The following is a 19,071-nucleotide window of genomic DNA, read 5'->3' as shown; positions in this document are numbered from 1 at the left end:
TGGAGATTTACTTTATCATTATCGATAATTATTTCCATGGCTTTGCATATAGGACTAATGAACCTGTAGTTTCCAGGGTCTGTAGATGGCCTACCTTTGTGCAGTGGGATGACTGTTGCTGTTGTCCATTCATGAGGCAAGAAGCCTGTTTGGGGCTATAATTAAATAGCAATTCCAGATGGCCAGATAGGTCATGTTTCATGCTATTTAGAAGGCATCCCGGGATATCATCTGGACCCATTGATGCAGTGTTCTTTGCCTTAGAGACAGCATCAATGACCTGTTCTCTAGTTATAGCAAGGGGAGTTATATTTGATGGTATTTCCTGAGGGATGGTTGAGGGAGAGAGAGAGAGGGGTAACATCAGAGCTGAATTTCTCAGCCAGCAAGTTTGCTACATCTTCTGGCTCACTATAGATGGCTTCATTTACAATGAGTTCTGCACACAATTGTGTACTGCCTTTGAGGTTGCAGACATAACTAAAGAATGCCTTGTGGGTGTCTACGGCCTGGGAGGCCAAATTTACCTCAAATCTGGCTTTGATAGACTATTTGTCCTCTGAGTTGTTTGTTTAGTTTTATGACTAGACTTTGTATAATGCACGAATACCAAGGTATTGGAAGTAGCTTCAGGGTCCAGTCTTATCGTGAAGGAGACTGATAACATGGTCTGATTTGACCAGGAAGGAAGTTAAAATTAGCGGGGAGCAAAGCTGCCCCATACTGGTAAGGACCAACTCTAGGATTTGGTCTCCCCTGGTTGAAGTGTGGACTAAATAATCTAAAGAGTTTGTGTTGATGAAATTCCAGAAATTTCTAGGCATATGCTTGAGGATATACAAGTCTCTCGATTTAAGGAGGAGTAGTTGAAGTCTCCTACAAAAATGGTGTTTAGCTTAATGCATAGGAATTCCATACTAGTCAAGTAGGAGGTGTAGGTGAAGAAGGACATAGAAAAGGTGCTTTTGTTAACTATGATATGATTAAGGTTTTTATTAATACTAAGATGAATGTGGAGGAGTTATGGTTCATTATCTTGTCTAACTTGTCTGGAGGTATTTTTTTTTCTTTAAAAATATAGAAAAAAACCCCACTACTTTTAGTACCTTTGTCTAACATGGTGGGCCTGAACATGTGAGAAGTATTGAATCCATGCACTGATGGAGTGCTTTTTTTGGTCCTGAACCAGTATTTGCCAATGACTGTATATGTTATTTTTGTTTGTAGTCTATATTAGTGCATAGTGCATAGTGCAAATAGTGTAAAATAATGACAACAGGCAATATGATAGACTTTAATAACCCCCCTACTTTTTTATACCCCCCTACTACTTCTGTTACGCATCAAGGGATGTTTAACCAACCTATGGCCAATTTACTCAAATGGGGTGTCTTAGCTGACGGATGGCAGAGTAATAAATGTCACAGATATTTCACATGTCAGCATCTGTCAGGTCCAGAAGCCCCCATAAAATAAAATGAAGAAGTTAATCCTCCTTTCCCTAATCAGGTTTTGCAGTGAAAGTCTTCTCTCATACCTTAGTGTTACCATTCCCTTCACAAATTTGTTAACACTGCATTGTACATTTTTTATTGGACTAATTCCCTTTCCTCTTTATGGCTTCCAAAAATGCATATGTGTCTGGCAATTCAAAAGGTAAGGTAACTATCTATTAAGGAGCAAGATGACTGCTGCGTATTTTAACTGCCAAACTCAAATTTATTATCTATTTGTATTTTGGTTCACTGGAACAAGATGCTCTTTTTTCTAGCTATGACCTAGTTACAAAAAATTCATAAGAAACTTGGGAAAAGCAAACCAAATCAGACATGCTCATCATGTAGAATAACCTCATAATATAAATCAGTCAATATAACCACAAAATGTGAAATATGCATGCTTGTTATCACCAATCTTCTTGAAGTTCCAGATATAAACTAGTACATGAACGAGAACAATAGACAGAAAACAGCCAGCAACATATAGATAAGATCTAATAATGTAACACTCTGGCTGCAAGAACCAGTAAAACTTGCAGTAATGCTATTAAGACTGTGTATCAATTCTAACTCCTCTTCCTCCACCCTATAATAGACTGCTTTCTCCTGCTCTCGGGTCTTTCCCACCATAAAAGAGTAATGGTGTAAAGGTGCATCTAATGGACATAAGTTGTAGTGTGTAAGGTTATGAACCAAATTTTCAGAATTCGATAATGATGTTGGAGACAGATTTTCTTTTTCTACCTTAAAGAATGTCTTCTTTCTCAAAAGAAAGTACATTCTTGTACTCTGGCTCAGTGGCACAGAAGAACAAAGCCCCTTCTATGACCCAAGTTCACTTAGTGGATCAGGAATAGAAGATCGAGGGCAAAGAGGATGGGAGTGATTGTCTGTTACAGTTCTGCACACCTGGGACAGGGAGGTGACTATGGCTCATCTCTTGGACGACACCAAGAGCGAACACTGGGTGTTATACCTGTGAAGCAAGAGCCAGCTAAGCACACTTGACCCCTGTGCAAATGCACTGCTGGGAAGTCAGCATGTACAGGCACACTTTTGTGCAGCACTGTGTGGACCAAAAGGAAGTTGACAGCTGATAATGCCAATATACTGTTGAAGGATCCTGCTTTTTCCACTTCTGTAGCATAGGCAATGTGCCTTACAGGAGAAATGTCAATGGTGCCTCTGTGAGATCCCAGACATTTGATTTGCCATAAACAGAATTTGTGCAGGCAGCTGTAGTTTCTCTGTATGTTCCAGTGGCGACTTCTACAACTGCTGGAACCTCCTTGTTATATACATCATGATATCCTTTCTGCTATCCAGAACTCTACCCTCACTTGTGTAGTAGAAGGTTATGAAACCATAAACGCTGGCTTGCCAATGAAATTAAAACTCTCATGAGAGAGAAGTACAAAAAAAACATGGTCTACCTGGAAAGAAAATCCATCTAATATCCTCCTACATTAAAAATACCTATCCTTAACAAAATAAACAAAAATAGCAACAAACTCAACCAAAGCCATTTATCTTAGAAATAAGAAAATGTGTGCTACAAATAATCCAAAAACTTTTGGAAATATAAACACATAAGATGGTCTTCCAACTCAGCCTTTCTCACTAGCAATGTCCCTAAAAACTCTAACATTAATTCATCAGGGGATTATAAAAACGTTACAATTTCTTTCACTAGTAATACCACTAAACCATTTCCTACCAAGCAGCTCTAACCAACTCAAAGTAACCCTCAAGCTCAAATGAACATTCTTGCACAGTAAGCAGCCACCTTCCACTTCCAAGCTCTGTATGAGAAAGAAACTAAAAGACTATTAAAGAACTTGAAACCCTCCGCCTCTACCTCCACTGCACTCCACCCCAACTTCCTTAGGAAGGTAGCAGACAAAATAGCCAGCCCCCTCATTTACCACTGGAATTGTCCCATCAGCCCTGATACATGTCATCATTATACTTCTTCCTAAGGTATGCCAGCCCCAAATCCATAAAGACAATTGACCTATCTCCATGCTTTACCCTCTTACAAAACTTTATGAAAAAAAAATTAAAATAGCTGCTTAAACACTTTAATAGCTATGAGCTTCTATCTCACAGACAGCATAGCATTAGAAATGTTTTTTCAACAACCAATTGCTATATGCTCAGCATCTGACACTATCAGTAGTAACCTAAACAATGGTCCTCCCTTCAGTCAGACGTTTTGTAGAAATGACCTTAAAATTCTGCTAGCTATGCAATAAAAGTTCAACTTAGGAGGAAGTGTCATTGCCTGGTTCCACGGCTATCTTGGGATTATGGCACAAAACTTTACTAGTCAAATAATTAAGCACTTTCATCCCCTATGCTGGGAATTCTTCAGAGTAAAAATACCAGTAAAATCCCAGTTGTTATTTTTCTGGTGCAGACCGTGGTCAAGTTTTCCACAGCTATCTTAACAGTGGAGTGTTTCAAGTTTACTGCAGCAACCATCTGTCCGCTAATGGAATACTTTTTTTTTTTTTTACCTAAGCATGAGCAGCCTTTTTGCCAGTGACTCTGGTGTACCTTAACCTTCGGTATCCTTGGTTGGTGGTGGTGGTGGTGGTGGTGGTCTTCTGGATGTTAGCTTCTTTACTTGTTTGGGAGTTTAAAAGGGTTTATATTAGATGATCGAACTTTCAAAAGTTCGACTGTCATATGGTCGACACCATATGATTGAATTTTTGAAAGTTCGAACGTTTTAACGGAGATCTCCATACAGTGCGGAATGGGAAGATTTCCCTTTTCTCCACTGTAGTGCGATCTCGGAATTGGTATATTTAAAGAGCGGAGGGTGTGGGGGACACAGTCTCCCACGTGGGGGCTGCAGGGGGGCTTGCCCCCTACTTAAAACATTCAGGTAGGTTATTTGTGTAGTTTTTTTTTTTTTATTAGATTTTTGATCTTTTAAAAGTTCGATCATATGGTGTCGACCATATGACAGTTGAACTTTTGAAAGTTCAATTATCTAATATAGACCTGTTTAAAATGGGTTAGTAGAATCTCAATCAAATCACCACATAGTACAGCTGGTTAAAGAAGGGAAATCTCAGAGTTGCGATTGTAGTCAGTTGTTTATTATAGGTAGAGGAGTGCTGCTTCAAACTTAACACCTGTTAGACGATATTTAAGGGTTTTGGATCAGTGTTCCCTTCACCTACCTCTCCCCATAGCTGTGCCAGGTCTGGCCCATCTTGCTTAGGTCATGTTATGTACGGTTTAGGTGGGCTCAGTCTTGACCCTAAAAGTAGATATTAATTACAATAGTATTACATTTCAATGTGAAAAACAAAAAAAACACAAGCAATGTTGTGTTAAACTTAGATGTTGTTACAAGTCTCTCTCAGTCCTTATTAAAGCTTATTTTCCTTCTTAATTCCTGGTAGGTAGGATGGTAGGGTCAGCCAGGGGAAAATGATAAAGTGGCCAATGACCAGCTCTCCTATCCTGAGAGGAGGGTTCAGGAGAATTACTGCCCGGTGAAGTCCTGAGACCCTGTACTCCAACAGTACAAAGGGGGAGGGAAAGATATGCTTGTGTCACTGCACGTCTCTCCTGCAGGGTAAGGAGTGTGCTCGATTGATGTCACGGGATAAAAACATCCCATCTTGCAGTCCACGGCTCCTCACAGCATCCTCCTTCACAAACTCTAGCAATTTCACTGAAAGGCCAACTCCCTGAGAAGTTAGGGTCCATCCTTTTACGGAACATATCCGGGATTGTCCAGTAAGAAGTTACTGAGGAACCCAAAGGAGTGGATAAGCTGTGCTGGAACACAGATGAAGGGAGACAGGCAAGGTCAAAGAGCAAAGAAGTTGAGGGAAAAAAAAAATAAACATTTGAAATTACCCTTGGACTGAGACACTATACTATTCCCTCCCACCCCCCCCCCCAAGAAAGCTGCAGCATGCCTGCTTGGTATTCTCCTGAGTAGTCTTACCTTTAGCTAGCCTTGGTGGAGACTTTAGAGACATTAAAATAAGCTTGGAAACACTCTGGCACTTCAGTCCTAGTACTGGATAAGGCTAACCATGTGTCTCATCACCACACAGGGTATTTCTTGTGGACAGATTGTGTCTTCTGTGTCCTAAAGAGGAACCCTACTACTTCAGTATCAGGTTACTCACCCTCTGGGTGGGGGGGGGGGGGTCCATGAGTCTGGAAATGTTTAGAAGTGAGAGTGTGTGAGTGAGTGTGTGTGTGTGTGTGTGTGTGTGTGTGTGTGTGTGTGTGTGTGTGTGTGTGTGTGTGTGTGTGCGCGCTTTCGTGCTCATGTCCTCCAGAATGTGTTTGAGGGTGCTGAATTTTCCCACCAACATGCTGTATTTACAAACAAATTTCTTGAATGAAATGTAGCATGCAGTGTATGGAGTGTTTGATCATCCCCTTAAAAGGCCCTTAGTGCACAGATATTTAAAGCTACCACACTTGATAACCCTATAGCCTGGATTGCTTAAAACACAGCTGGTATAGCTATGGCAGCAAGCTCTGACAAACCTATTTGTTGGTACTCTTGGCTCTGCCTTACCCCATATACAAGGGGCACAGAGGCATCCTTTTCAGACTCTTTTTCAGAGACCATTGTTTAAACCAGAAACTAATACATCTCTGAAATCTGTAAACAGCCAAACATTTATGGTTGTAGAGTTAAGATTTCGCCTTCCTCAATGTATGTATAGCAGGATGTAAAGGAGTAAGTGGAGGCCTGGGCTGCACCACAAATCCACAGCTCAAACAGGATTCTTCTAAGTCCTATTAGGCTTGTCCAGCAAATATACTGATCCAGAGATACAAGTCCCCAGTGCTTTCAAGGTGGCCATAAATGGCTCCAGGGCAGTAAGCAGCTGTCCCAGCTCATACTCCAACCATACCCAAATAGTGGTGATGCAGGGGAGGTGCATTCACCATACTTTAAAGTGGTTTATCATTAAAACAGGGATCTACATAAGCAATGTCATGGTCAAATACTATCATCTAAAATGTTCCTCCTCCCCACTTACCCCACAGTGACCCTCAATGATCCTTATCATAAGACTGAAGGAAGGTGCAAGTTCCTTGGAATGGGAGTCATCCATGAAGTCTCACTAGATTGACAAGGACTTGAATACTATTCCATAGTCCTTTTAGTATCAAAAATATAATGGACCTTAGACCCACTCGACTTGAGTAAACTCAATGCCTTTATCCCAAAGGAGTCCTTTGCCTGTTGCTAAGCAGTTACCTTTCAGGATCTCCACACATATCTAACCAGAGGATACGGGTTGAAATCTTTAGATTTTTTAAGATGCTAATCAGCATATAAAAATAAGATAGCAGTCAATAGGGGTTCCTGCACATTTGGATAGGAGCCAGTTATCAGTTTCACTGTCTCCCTGCTTATATTACAAAATGTTTCAAGGATGGTTACAAAATGGACATCAGTAGTAGGTACCTGCTTGCAGAAGTTTTGAGGACATAACAGCAGTACCTCTTTCCTTACAGGCTCTTCAGGAATATCTCCACAGTGTCACATTTCTATTCAGTCAAGACAATATTATAGTAGTGTGGTGCATCAGCAAGTAGGGAGTGGCTCACTCCTATCTGTTGTGCAGAAAAGCCATGACAGTTTAGGGCTGGGCTTTCAAGAACATCACTCTTCTCTCTGCAGTCCACATCTAGGGGAAGAAGACAACTGCCTAGCCAAAAGGATCAACTGGTGTATCCTGATGTTTCACCAGTGGTCCTTATGTCCTCCCACTGCCAAAAGAAAAAAAAATTCCAGAAGTGGGCTTCTGTTTGTTGTGACTTCTCTGCCTTCCCTACACTTGTTTAATTTCTCCAAGTGTTTAGACAGGAATGGACCCCGTTCCAATGTGAGGGCATAACTACAGCTCACAAAATTTGCTTTGCTTCAATATTTGCTAAGTGTGCTCTACTCAGCACATTCAATGTACCCAGAATTGCCTCTTTCTGTAGTTCTTACTGGGTTGCCTGCATTGATAGCATATTTAAGCATACTCTGAAATTCTTTTTATTATACTTCAAAATTCTTTTTTATTATCCCAGTTACTCCTACTACCACTGAAGCTACCTGGATATTCTTATTCCACACTGCCCAAGCTTATGCTCGCATGTCTTATTTTTTTTTACCTTTATGTCTTTCAGTATGCAAGACACTGCGGTCACTGATGTAGCAATTTTGTTAATGCTGAGTTTGTCCACTTTGACTTCAGTATTTAGTATTCTTGGTTCTACGTTTTAACTGTTGGTAATGGATGGTCCTACTTTATCAGCAGGTCTTCATTTTCAATAATTCTCTCAGCTTCTTTTGCATTATAATGTTTACAGTCTCAAGTGTTACAACCTTGCCACATCGTTGTGTCTTTCAGTATACAAACCCTCAGCCATAAGCATACTGCAGCCTGCAACAATAAGTGAAACTGTTTCTAGTTTTCTATCTCCTACCTTTTCTGACGATTTTGTGAGCCACCATGTACTCAAGTCCACTATCTTGAGCTGCTATTTTTAAACTTCCAACTTCTGGTTTAAATTAATTTTGCCCAAGCCATTCATGGCTCAACTATTGAACAAGATGTGATTGTTCTAGCAGTTCTCTGTACTTTCCACTATATTTGTGGGCTTTCCAGTTTTCTTTACATTTTGTGGGCCTTATCCTTTGCATTCTCTCTCCATTTTTGTACTTTCTATTGCTACTTCTTAAATGTTTCTGTACATTTAAGCTAAGATGCCATCTTCAATGTATTTCCTTTATGGTTTAGACTTCTCCCTTTGTTCTGATCTGTTGACGTCAGCAAATATGTAAGCAGTCCCACACCTGCCGACACACTTACAGTCAATTTCAAGGAGGCCCATACCTCCTTCAGACAGAGGGATATATAATCTTTGCAAGCACTGTTTTTTATAAATAATTTGATAGGCATGAATTAGTTTTCATGTTTTCCTAACCATCTGATAGCACACTTTTGGGGGGACCAGGTGTTCACACTAAGGCTGTAAGCTACGACAGTGAATTGATTTACAGTTTCAGTTTTATTCCTAGATGTCAAAATAGTTTCAGTATATGTTTCAACCTTCTAAAATATTCCTCATTTGTCCGTGCTGTATTGCTGTCCCTTCATCAATTCCCAGAGACTTACATACTTCCCTTTTGTTCCAGTTCTTTTATCTCACATACCTTGCCAAGCTTGACGCTTTCTGGATGTTTCAACTTTCCTGCTGCAAATGTTTTTGCACATTTGTCATGCCCAAATATGCATTCTTATGTCAACTTAAGAGGTTTTTACAACTTGTAGCTAGACTTTGTTGTTTGTCAGACGAGCTATACAATTTAAAATCACCCACAAGATGTAAATGAGAGGTCATCTGACAGGATTGTTTTCCTGAAGTTAGACAGTAACCACAGCCTAGTCTGTTAATTAAGCAACTTAATGAATTGATTAATTTGTCTTTTTTAGGGATCAACTTTGTGGATGAATAATGCCATTCTGAATGTTTTATAATCCAGGAATATAGAATGCTGTCAGTTGTGTTTTCTGTCTATCCCATACCAAGATTCCTGCCCTTTCTATATGTCTCCATTATGGCTTTATATAAAAAAAATCCTTATTTCCATATTATTCTCCTTATTTCCATATTATTCTTTTATTCTCTTTCTGTTCTATTGCCAAGACAGAATTTTTATCTATAAATGTTTTCTACCATGTTCTAGAATAGGTTTATTGTCAAGGCCAGACGATCAAGGGCAAAGGTAATTCTGCTGGCCCCTTAATAGCCATATGTGGTCAGAGTCATCATACTTCAGAAGTTCTTTATAAACTCCCACCTTTTGGCTTGCCTTTTATGCCATCTACCAGACACATTTCCAGGAAACTACATCTGGAGCTTCCTCCTTTCAAACTGATGGCACACTGCTCCAATTCACCAGTTCGAAGCTCAGGCAATTTCCTTGACAAAGTCGCCACCATTATTTCTTCTTCACAGCATCCTTCCAAGCAAAAGGCTTACAGTAACAAATAGGGCAGGTTCTCTGTTTGGACTTCAGTCCATGGTGTGGTTATTTTAAGCTTGTACTGCTGCAGTTCTGCAGCATCTTTCTGAGCTGTCTAACAGCAGACTTGATCATTCCTCAAGAAGCAACAGGCATATATTTTCTATTACCATGTAGTGAAAATTCTTTGGATTCTCCCAAGACTGATAAGGTCTAAGTGTTACCGTGTTAGGTCTCCAAATATAGATTTGGTTCGTCCTTCAAACATTATATTAGATTAGAAAATCTGATTCCACCCCCTCATGTGCCAGCTGCTTCAGCAGAGCTGATTTTTTTTTTTCTCGTCTCAAAGAAAACATAGCTTTATCTGTGAATCTGCATCTCCTTGCTTTTCACAAGGAAAAGCGTTTTATTACATACCAACCCTTACTCAATACTAAAAGTGGCTAAGGAGACTAATATGAAGCAATCCGCTCATCTGTGAATTTTCTTCTCTCAGCACTCCAGTTACAGATCATCTCCTCTTCACTGTAAATATGTAACTCAGGCAGCTCAGGTTACTATTTAGATAGAACAAATGTCATGAGCAAAGACATTCACGTTTCCTTCACGAAAGGAGGTGAAAGCAATTAAATTACTAAGTAACGCACTTCTATGTGGTATTCTAACCGCACTGTAATTTGCTTTTAGTAAGGCAAGACACTGCAAACTCTTTTAAAGCCCATTCAACTAGAGCTGCCTTTACATCTACTTTTTTCCCAGTTTTGCAGCACAAAAACAAATCAGAGAGAACTATAAAGTCTTTATGAAAAAAAATGCCTCAGCACATGGACTAGTCTTTCCATTGTTAATATTAAAATAGAAAGAGCACACAAAATAAATACTCCTAATTGGAGATTGACAAAGCAGCCAAGACTTATACTAAATTAACTGCACACATACTAGCCAAAGGAAGATATTTTTTTCTATTTTATGGAGGAAGGGAACAATTTTAAGCATTCAAGACACAAGGAACTATGTGGGTGATGACTTTTCATTACAAACACTAACAAAATATAAAATTTTATAACAACTGAAATCAGAAAGTATCAGCGAGAAAATAACTATTCAGTATTACAGTAAACTCTCAGTTAACCGGAACTCAAGTAACAGGCCCTCTGAAGCAACTGGAAAAAAAAATATTGAAGAAATACAGTACAGTTTTCATGTGTTGCACTTTGTTTTCCCCCTGCAGAAACATACCTTACGTTTTTAGAGTTTTAAAGTTCGAAAAAGGGAGATAAGAATAAATTTCCTCTCTCTCCAACCTGAGAACAAGTCAAACCAAACAAATACTATAGGGTACAGTATTAGTCAGGCCTAATTTTAACAGTAACTCTCAAGCAACCAGAAACTACTGTTATCTGGCATCTACCAATCCCCATGGGTGCCGGTTAACTGAGAGTTTACTGTATATGCTGTTTGGTTTAAGTTACTTTTGTTATCAGGCTTCAGATTGGGAGATTCTCAGTCTGCATACTGACCTATTCTGTCTTTCTTGTGTCACTGGAATGAAGCTTGCCTTTCTTGGCAAACTATTGATTAAATGCAAATGAAGCTGATTTGTCAAGACAGTAAGTTTAACCTTTTGAAAACAGCTACATCATTTGAAATTTCTAATGAAGTTAAAGGGGTACTTTAAAAAAATGTGTAATAGCTGCATGAATAAACAACCTGCAGAAATTAATACAAATGTAAAGTGACAAATATACTAAATGAAAGAAAGCAAATAAAACTATCCAGCAGCACAAGGACAGACACAATGTGTCAGAAATAAGATACTTAATTAGCTAGCTGCAAGCTAGCGGTTTGTAATAGATGTTCTCCTGCCTAATGGAATAAATCCATGTTTGCGATTGATTAGAACAGACTAGGGAAGCTTTACAAGGCATTAGCTTTGTCAGGTTTACCTTCATATGTGCGTTCTGCACATGGGCGAACAGCAGATGTTCAAAAGGACGTTTGCAAAGTTTGCAAACATTGAACGCAAAATGCTTCGAATGAGCAATGAGCGAATGCACAGTGACATTCACTCATTGCAGATTCGGCATTTTGGGGCAGATTGCACTATAGTGGGGATCGGAAAACGGACCCTTTCCCCACTGTAGTGTGATCTTGGAGTTAGTATATTAAAGTAGGGTGGGTGTGGGGGGTGCACCCCCCTGCATTACACTTCATTACACTATATATTCGACTTTTGTGTTCGAAAATCAGCGAATCTGCTTTTCGATTTGCTGATTTTCGAACATTGGAAACTGTCATGGTTTGAGTTTCCTGTTTACGATTCACTCATACGAGCAAACGCACAAGTGATTTTCATCCATGTAAAGGTAAACTGCTTTGTCACCATTAGATAATGTGTATATACTTAATATGTTGTGCATGACGAGCAATGTTTATGGTCCAATATCCAAAAAAAGACAAAAACAGTTAAGTGTGTATACACATACATCACATACACACACACACACACACACACACACACACACACACACACACACACACACACACACACACACACACACACACACAGTTCAAGACCCAATCTTAACAAATGTTAGCACCCCCTGCTTTAGTTAAGATCAAGAAATGCACTAGGCAGTTAAATCTGTCAGTAAAAAAAACGACAGTGGCAGAATAAAAAACAAAACTGTCACTGCCTGCTGTCTGTGCTGGTTATGTGTCTCTGACTTTTTGTAACATAACAGAATGTCTTACACTGTCTTTCTGACTGACAGCACTTGCCAAGTGCATTATAGCTTTGAAAGCTGGCACAACACATCATTTTTTTTTTAAATCTCACTTCTGGCTAATTAGTAGTGCATGGAGCATATAACGCTCCATGCACTACAAATAAATTTTGAGAGTCTCTGCTCATAACCCTTTATTGTATATTCTCAAACTGGACGTTTTGCTCTTGAGGTCAACTTCTTGGCATCCACATATCAAACACATAAGTGAGTTATGAATGGTGACCTGCCCATAATCCTCTACGTTGCTGAGCTTTGCGATACGGAGGTAACTGCATGTTGATCTAATGAAAATAAGAGATCGAGTTCAACTGAAACAATACTACAAAAAACTACATCAAGTCACATAAAAATTGATAGAACCATTCTTTGAAGGACCCGTTTGCAACAGAAAGACAAATAATATATGAAAGCAGACTAAAGGAAACTTTACTGTGTCACTATATTACTTATTAGTCTGGAATGTTAATGGGATGATAGACAGGAAAACAGGACAGAATACTGACCATTTACAATAGCAATGCACAAACAATAATATTGCAAGAAAAACACACAATTGAAACATAAATATGAAAGTTTTGTAAATAAAAGTAGGAAGGAGGGCTTCTTTGTTGGAATAGGAGAAGAGTGAAAGGGGTCTTAATATTAATTAAAAAGTGTACTGGAATAAAGATTGAGGAACAAATGAAAGACAGGCAGGGAAGATTTAATACGGTACATGGTTGATGGCAAGGCATAAGAATTACACTGGTTTCAACATATATTCCACCAAAAGCAATGAGACAAGGTATAAGGCGTACTTAATGGAGACATTATAACCCTTCATCAACCACGTATGGTAGTGCTAGAGGTTGGAAAACTATACAGTAGTAATATGGTTCTTGGGCTAAATTAAGCAGATGCTATATATTGAAAAAGAGTATTGGTGTGAAACATGGAAGCACATCCAGCGACAGCATCACACCTTTTACATATTCAAAGTAAGTTCTGCAAGAAAAACTTTATTGTGATAAATATGGTTATTTTCCAGTATTTCTTTTGAAAATGAAGCTGCTAAATAATTTGGTATAAAGTAAAAAGTTATTAAACTTAAATCTGAGTAGTGTAAAGAATTAGGATAAACTAAAGATTAGAAATGTGGTCATAATGAAAGTAAATAAGATATGATAGGATGAAAGTAAAGAAGATATGATAGGATAAACTAAACATTAGAAAGGTGGCCACAATGAAAGTAAATAAGATATGAAATACTAGTCACAATATGTATCTAACGGGCTTAAAAAAGTATGAGAATTAAAGAAGTGAAAGGAATAAATGGAACACCGCAAGATGAAAAGCAACTGATATAAGCTAGAATTTCTATGTAAGAATACTTAGAAAATATGAATGAACATACAGAAAGCGTTTGAAAAAACGAAAAAGTTATGTACTTACCATAGATCCATGTTGTCCAATTTTTATCCAGTTCAAACATATGGGTTGTCAGACCCGACTGGATACAAACTCAACACTGACTTTGAAGCTTCATCAGATTCAGAGCTCTGACTCCTCCCCTACCCATAATTCCACAGACAACTTTAATTGTTCAGATCAAGTTTGTCCCCCCCCCCTTTTGTCTGATATCAGAAGGGGGAAGGAGGGAGTCTGAACCAGACGAAAATCAGACAACATGGATCTAACATTATTGTAAGTACATAACTTTTTCATCCAATGTTGCCTATTTTCATCCTTTTCAAACATATGGGACAGAATCCAAAGCGGTCAAACTGGGTGATATCAAGGAAAGACATTGGAACCAAAGGAGGAACGTGATCTGGACTGAGTGCCCAGCTTGCAGTAAGACACAGAAGACGTGTGTACCATAGCCCAAGTGGCTGCAGCACAGATGTCATCAATTGACAGTCCTCTGTGAAAGGTTGTTGAAGTGGAAACTGCCCTAGTTGAATGAGATTTTAGTTTACCTGGTAAGGGTGAATTATTCTTATTACAGACAAACGAGATACAATCTGACAGTTATCTGGAAAAAGTAACTTTAGAAACGGCCTTCCCCTACTTTGGTTTAGAAAATTCAATGAACTGATGGTCTCTTCTCAATTGTTTTGTTCTGTGAATGCAGAATCTGAACTGCCTGCGGACATCTAACATGAGCAACAAGTATTCTCCTTTGTTTGAATATTTGGAGAAAAAACATGGTCTGATCTAGATTTGCTTTGGATGCCACCTTAGGAATAAAGGACACATGAGTTCTCTAAGGGAAACTCTATCTTCGTGAAATACTAGATACAGTGGCTTACATGAAAAAAAGTATGTAGCTCCAAGACTCATCTAGCCAATATTACTGCCAATAGGAAAATTGTTTTTCAAGTAAGAAACTTTAGATCTGCTGTGGTTGTGAGTTCAAATGAACACTGTGTCAGAGCTTGTAGCATAATGGTGATGGTCCCAAGGAGGTGCTGTGTCTTTAATGGGAGAAAGAATATTAACTACCACAGGGGAAGGCCTGGAATCTCTGGCCATGCATAAAATTGGAGGACCATGCAGTTAACTTCATGAACTTCCGGTCTGGAGGAGACAGTCCAGATGGATGATCAGTAGGTTTGGATAACAACCCAACATCCAAGAAGAAGGAACAACTAGAAACCATAACTAGGAGAACTATGTCTGTCCTTGCACTGCTTTGCGTTCTGTATGAATTTGTTCATTAGGGCCAAAGCAGGGAAGGCATACAGGAGGCCTGGGGCCAAGTGTCCCTCAGTGACTGTCCTTCTGAAGTGATCAGGTAAAATACCTACTGCATTTGTTGCTGAAATAAGATGCAAAAAAAAGTTGCAGCAAAGTTGGCCCCAGTGACTGAATATTAAATGCATCACTGTAGGATTGAGAGACCACTCATGAGTCATTAGGACCATTCCCCTCAATTTGCTGCTAGTACACTGGACAATCCCAGGATATGCATTGCTGTCAGAAAGCATTGTGAAGACAGTGCCCATTGCCAAACTCGGGTCTATATTAGAACATCGAAGTTTCAAAACTTCGAATATTCTAATACCGACCCCTATTCAGCGAACGCTGAAAACAGCGAAGCTACAGAAAACTGAATTTTTTCCTAGGGAAAGAATTTGTTTGTCCGTTTCTGTCGCTGCGCTATTTTCAGCGCTGTATTGGAAAGTTACAGGTCAGGTTCAGGTAAGTGTGCAATTAGGCCCGGGTTAGGTGAGTTAGGATTAGGGCGCAGGTCAGGTAAGTGTGCAATTGTGTGGACATGAGGGTTAGGGCGGGGTAGGTGAGGTAGGGTTAGGGCGCGGGTGAGGTGAGTGTGCGATAGTAATGGACTTTAGGGTTAGGGTTTGGGTTAAGGTAAGTGGATAGTTAGTGGTGTATGTACAGTTTAGTGCAGGGTTAGATGTAAGATTTTAGGTGTATGTGTGCGGCTTGCTGTTTGTTTGGTATGCTTGTGCTGTGTGTATGTGTTTTGGAACAGCAAATATTTTTCCCTAGGAAATAATTCGCTGTTCTGCATGTTCGATGTTGTAAGCGTTCGCTGAATAGGGGTCGATATTAGAACATTCGAAGTTTGAAACTTCGATGTTCTAATATAGACCCACCAAATTCTCATGGCCTCCCTACATGGAAGATAAGAACATGTTCCCCCCCTTGCTTGCTGATGTACCATACCACCTCCATGTTGTTTGTCTCTATAGAAATTACACCCTTGGAAGGAGGTCCTGAAATGCCTGCAACACTAGGAGAACTGCCCTCAACTCCAGGACACTGATGACTGACCTCTAGTGATGTCCATGTACCTTGGACCATCCTTCTTTTGAAGTGCCCCTCAACCCCCACCACACACTACAAGGGAAGAGTCCACGGTTACTATTACAATTGGTTATTCCCTCTAGAAAGGATGATCTTCAGTTACAGTCAGACAGGTTACCCACCAAGCGATGTGTGTTTGCAGCTGTTCAGAAAACAGTGAACCCCCAGCTTTCTACCCTGTAATCCTCCTCTAATATGGCTATGTGCTTGTTCTCCAATGTAGCTGATAGCACGGCCAGAGAAGCAGGCACCAGCATTACCATGCACCACCACGCATGGATTTGTCACCAGTAATTCAAATCTTTGAATGTAAAGGGTGGATGGACTGAGACCACTGCATTGCTGCAGTCCACTGCAGTATTTTCATGTATTGTCTGGCTAAAGGGACCATTAGAATTGTGGATGCCATGAGGCCTAAAAGATGCAAGACTAACCTCGCTGGTGTTGATGGATGATTTAGTACTTGTAAGGCTGTGAGGCGAAGTGACAAATCTCTGGGCTGTGGAATACTGACTATCTGCAGGCTGGTATCTAGGTGGCATCCTAGAAAGGCTATGCTCGGTGTTGGTGTCAGTCGACATTTTGGTAGGCTTACAGTTATTCCTAAGTTCCATAACAACTGGAGCACCTGGTCCAAGTGTCACAGCAGTAGATGCTTGGAGGTAGTAGTTAGGAGGTCCAGCAAAATATTGAGGGGCACTTCTCATCCAGCATATGGTTGGTTCACTAAACTCGCATCTGGTAGGTTACTGAGAACCCACTGCAGGACCTCCAAATTCATGAACAGTTTTTATCCAACTGCAATAAGATTCATTAATGCAGACATAAATCTGGATCAAAATTGTAAGATTGTTATGGTCTCATTCTTTTTCTTTCTTTCCATACAGTAATTCTATTTATTTACTGCATACTAAAATTAATATATTCTCATTCAAGTGCAATTCCAATCACTTCCTTATGTGCGATACCACCCAATCTCAGCTCTGTATAGAGGGTACTTTTCTTTTCATGTGTTAATGATCTAGTAGTCAGTGTTGTCCAATGTACATAAATAGTGTACAAGCATGTGCTTCAGCTACCTAGATATTCACCTTTGTAGTACAGTTACTGTTTATTCTTTAATACCGATCATATCTGTCTTTTTGTGTTTGTTTTTTCCTGTAAAGGAGCTGACACAATTTTGTTTAGGTACCATTTGCGTTTCTTAAATGATAATAAAGCTTCTTTTGAATCTTTTGAAGGAGCAAATCATTAAGGTACACGAAAAATGGATCCCCAGCAGACACAGGTACACTGCTACCACTGCCATGATCTTGATGAACACCCTGGGGGCTGTGGTGAGACCAAATGGCAGGGCCCAAATTTGGTAGTGATTTGACATGATAGTAGGTGTCCTGGAGATCTATGGAGCACATCCAACTTTCCCTCCTCAGGAAGAGGTGAAATGGGCTGAACTGTGACTATCCGGACATTTGTTTCAACAATTGTTTAGGTGACTGACAGCCAAAATGGGTCAAGCATCTCCATTTCCTTTGGTACTAAAAAGAAAGTCAAATAGACTCCTGGTTTTAACTGGTTGAGCGGGACCAGCTGGCTGACTCTTTCTAGCAGCTTTGAAATTTCTACAGCTGCCAAGTCCCACTGACTGGATGGAACATCGGGGACTTGCTTCTTTTTCAGAGCTGGAAGGCAAAAGGGAATTGAATAGCCTCTGGATATTATCTTTAGCACCCAGGAATCTGCAGCCATTCTTTGCCAGGTTTGAGGATGCAATGATAGGTGCCCACACAGACTGCCTCCAGAGTACATCAGTCAGGTAATCGTTCAGGGGCACTGATAGGCTTTCTCAGTAAAAGGACTGCGAAAGTCCTGGTTATGTGGTCCACATCTGCCTCTAGGGTGTAGTACATTAGAATTGTCTCCCTTGTTACAGGAAGGTCTATTACTTTGGGAGTCATGGTAGGAACTCTGTGATTTATGGAACCACATCTTCCCTGATCTCTGGTGCCTACAGAAAAATCGCTGTAAGTTTGAGAAGCAGGCTCCCACTGCAGAGAGGGTCTTACCATCCTGCTGACTCCTGGGCAGTGTGTCTTTAACCTTAAGTCCAAATAAAGTTGGACTGTCATAAGGGGCATTTACAAAGGATGACTTAAAGCCTTCTGCAAAGTCACAAAGACACATCCAGGTGCGGCACATGGTAATGCTGGTGCCTGTTGCTCTAGTCGTGCCATCAGTTGCACTGGAGATCAACAGCATGGCCACATTCGAGGATTGCAAGGTGGAAAGCTGACGGTCCACTATTTTCTGACTATCTGCAAACAATACTCCGGAGAGGTACTCTGTGATTGCTTTAGTCAAATCTCTCTGGAATCTGGTTAAATGAGCCAAAATAGTAAAGCAATCCAAGGGCAAAAAAGTCACTGGTGCATAGGCCCACTTACCAAAACTGTCCATTGCCCTACAGTTGCTGGCAGGAGGATGAACCCTCTTCAAATAGTTCTTTTCCAGTGGCTGCTGCTACCACCATAGCATCTACTGGTTGACCCTTACTCCAGTGTTTCCTGCTAGGTGCAGCCAAGATGCAATCTGCTTTTTTGGGGATGGGCTCCACCACATCAGGGTCCCTCCATGTCCACTGAGCCATAAGGTCAATGAGGGGGACAACAGGTGGTACCCATCCAGGATGAATGATGGGTCCTAAACCAAAGGTTTCCAAGAACACTGACTCATCAGGTGAAGTGCCTTGGGATGAACAACCCCACTCTCTGCTTCATCAATTCAAGAATATCACCAAAGGTGACATCTCCAGAGAGGGAGCAAGGGAAACCCTCCCCTTCCTCTAAGTCAGTGTCTTCAGTGAATGTCTCTGGGGAAGAGTCCAAGTGCTCGTTGTTTGCATATCTGCTTTCTGGGAAAGCCTATTGGGAGGAAGCAACACAAGGTT

This window comes from Protopterus annectens, chromosome 16.part0, assembly GCF_019279795.1.
Source record: "Protopterus annectens isolate FY-2018-M chromosome 16.part0, PAN1.0, whole genome shotgun sequence".
Classification (NCBI taxonomy): Eukaryota; Metazoa; Chordata; order Ceratodontiformes; family Protopteridae; genus Protopterus; species Protopterus annectens.
This window is presented reverse-complemented; position numbering follows the sequence as displayed.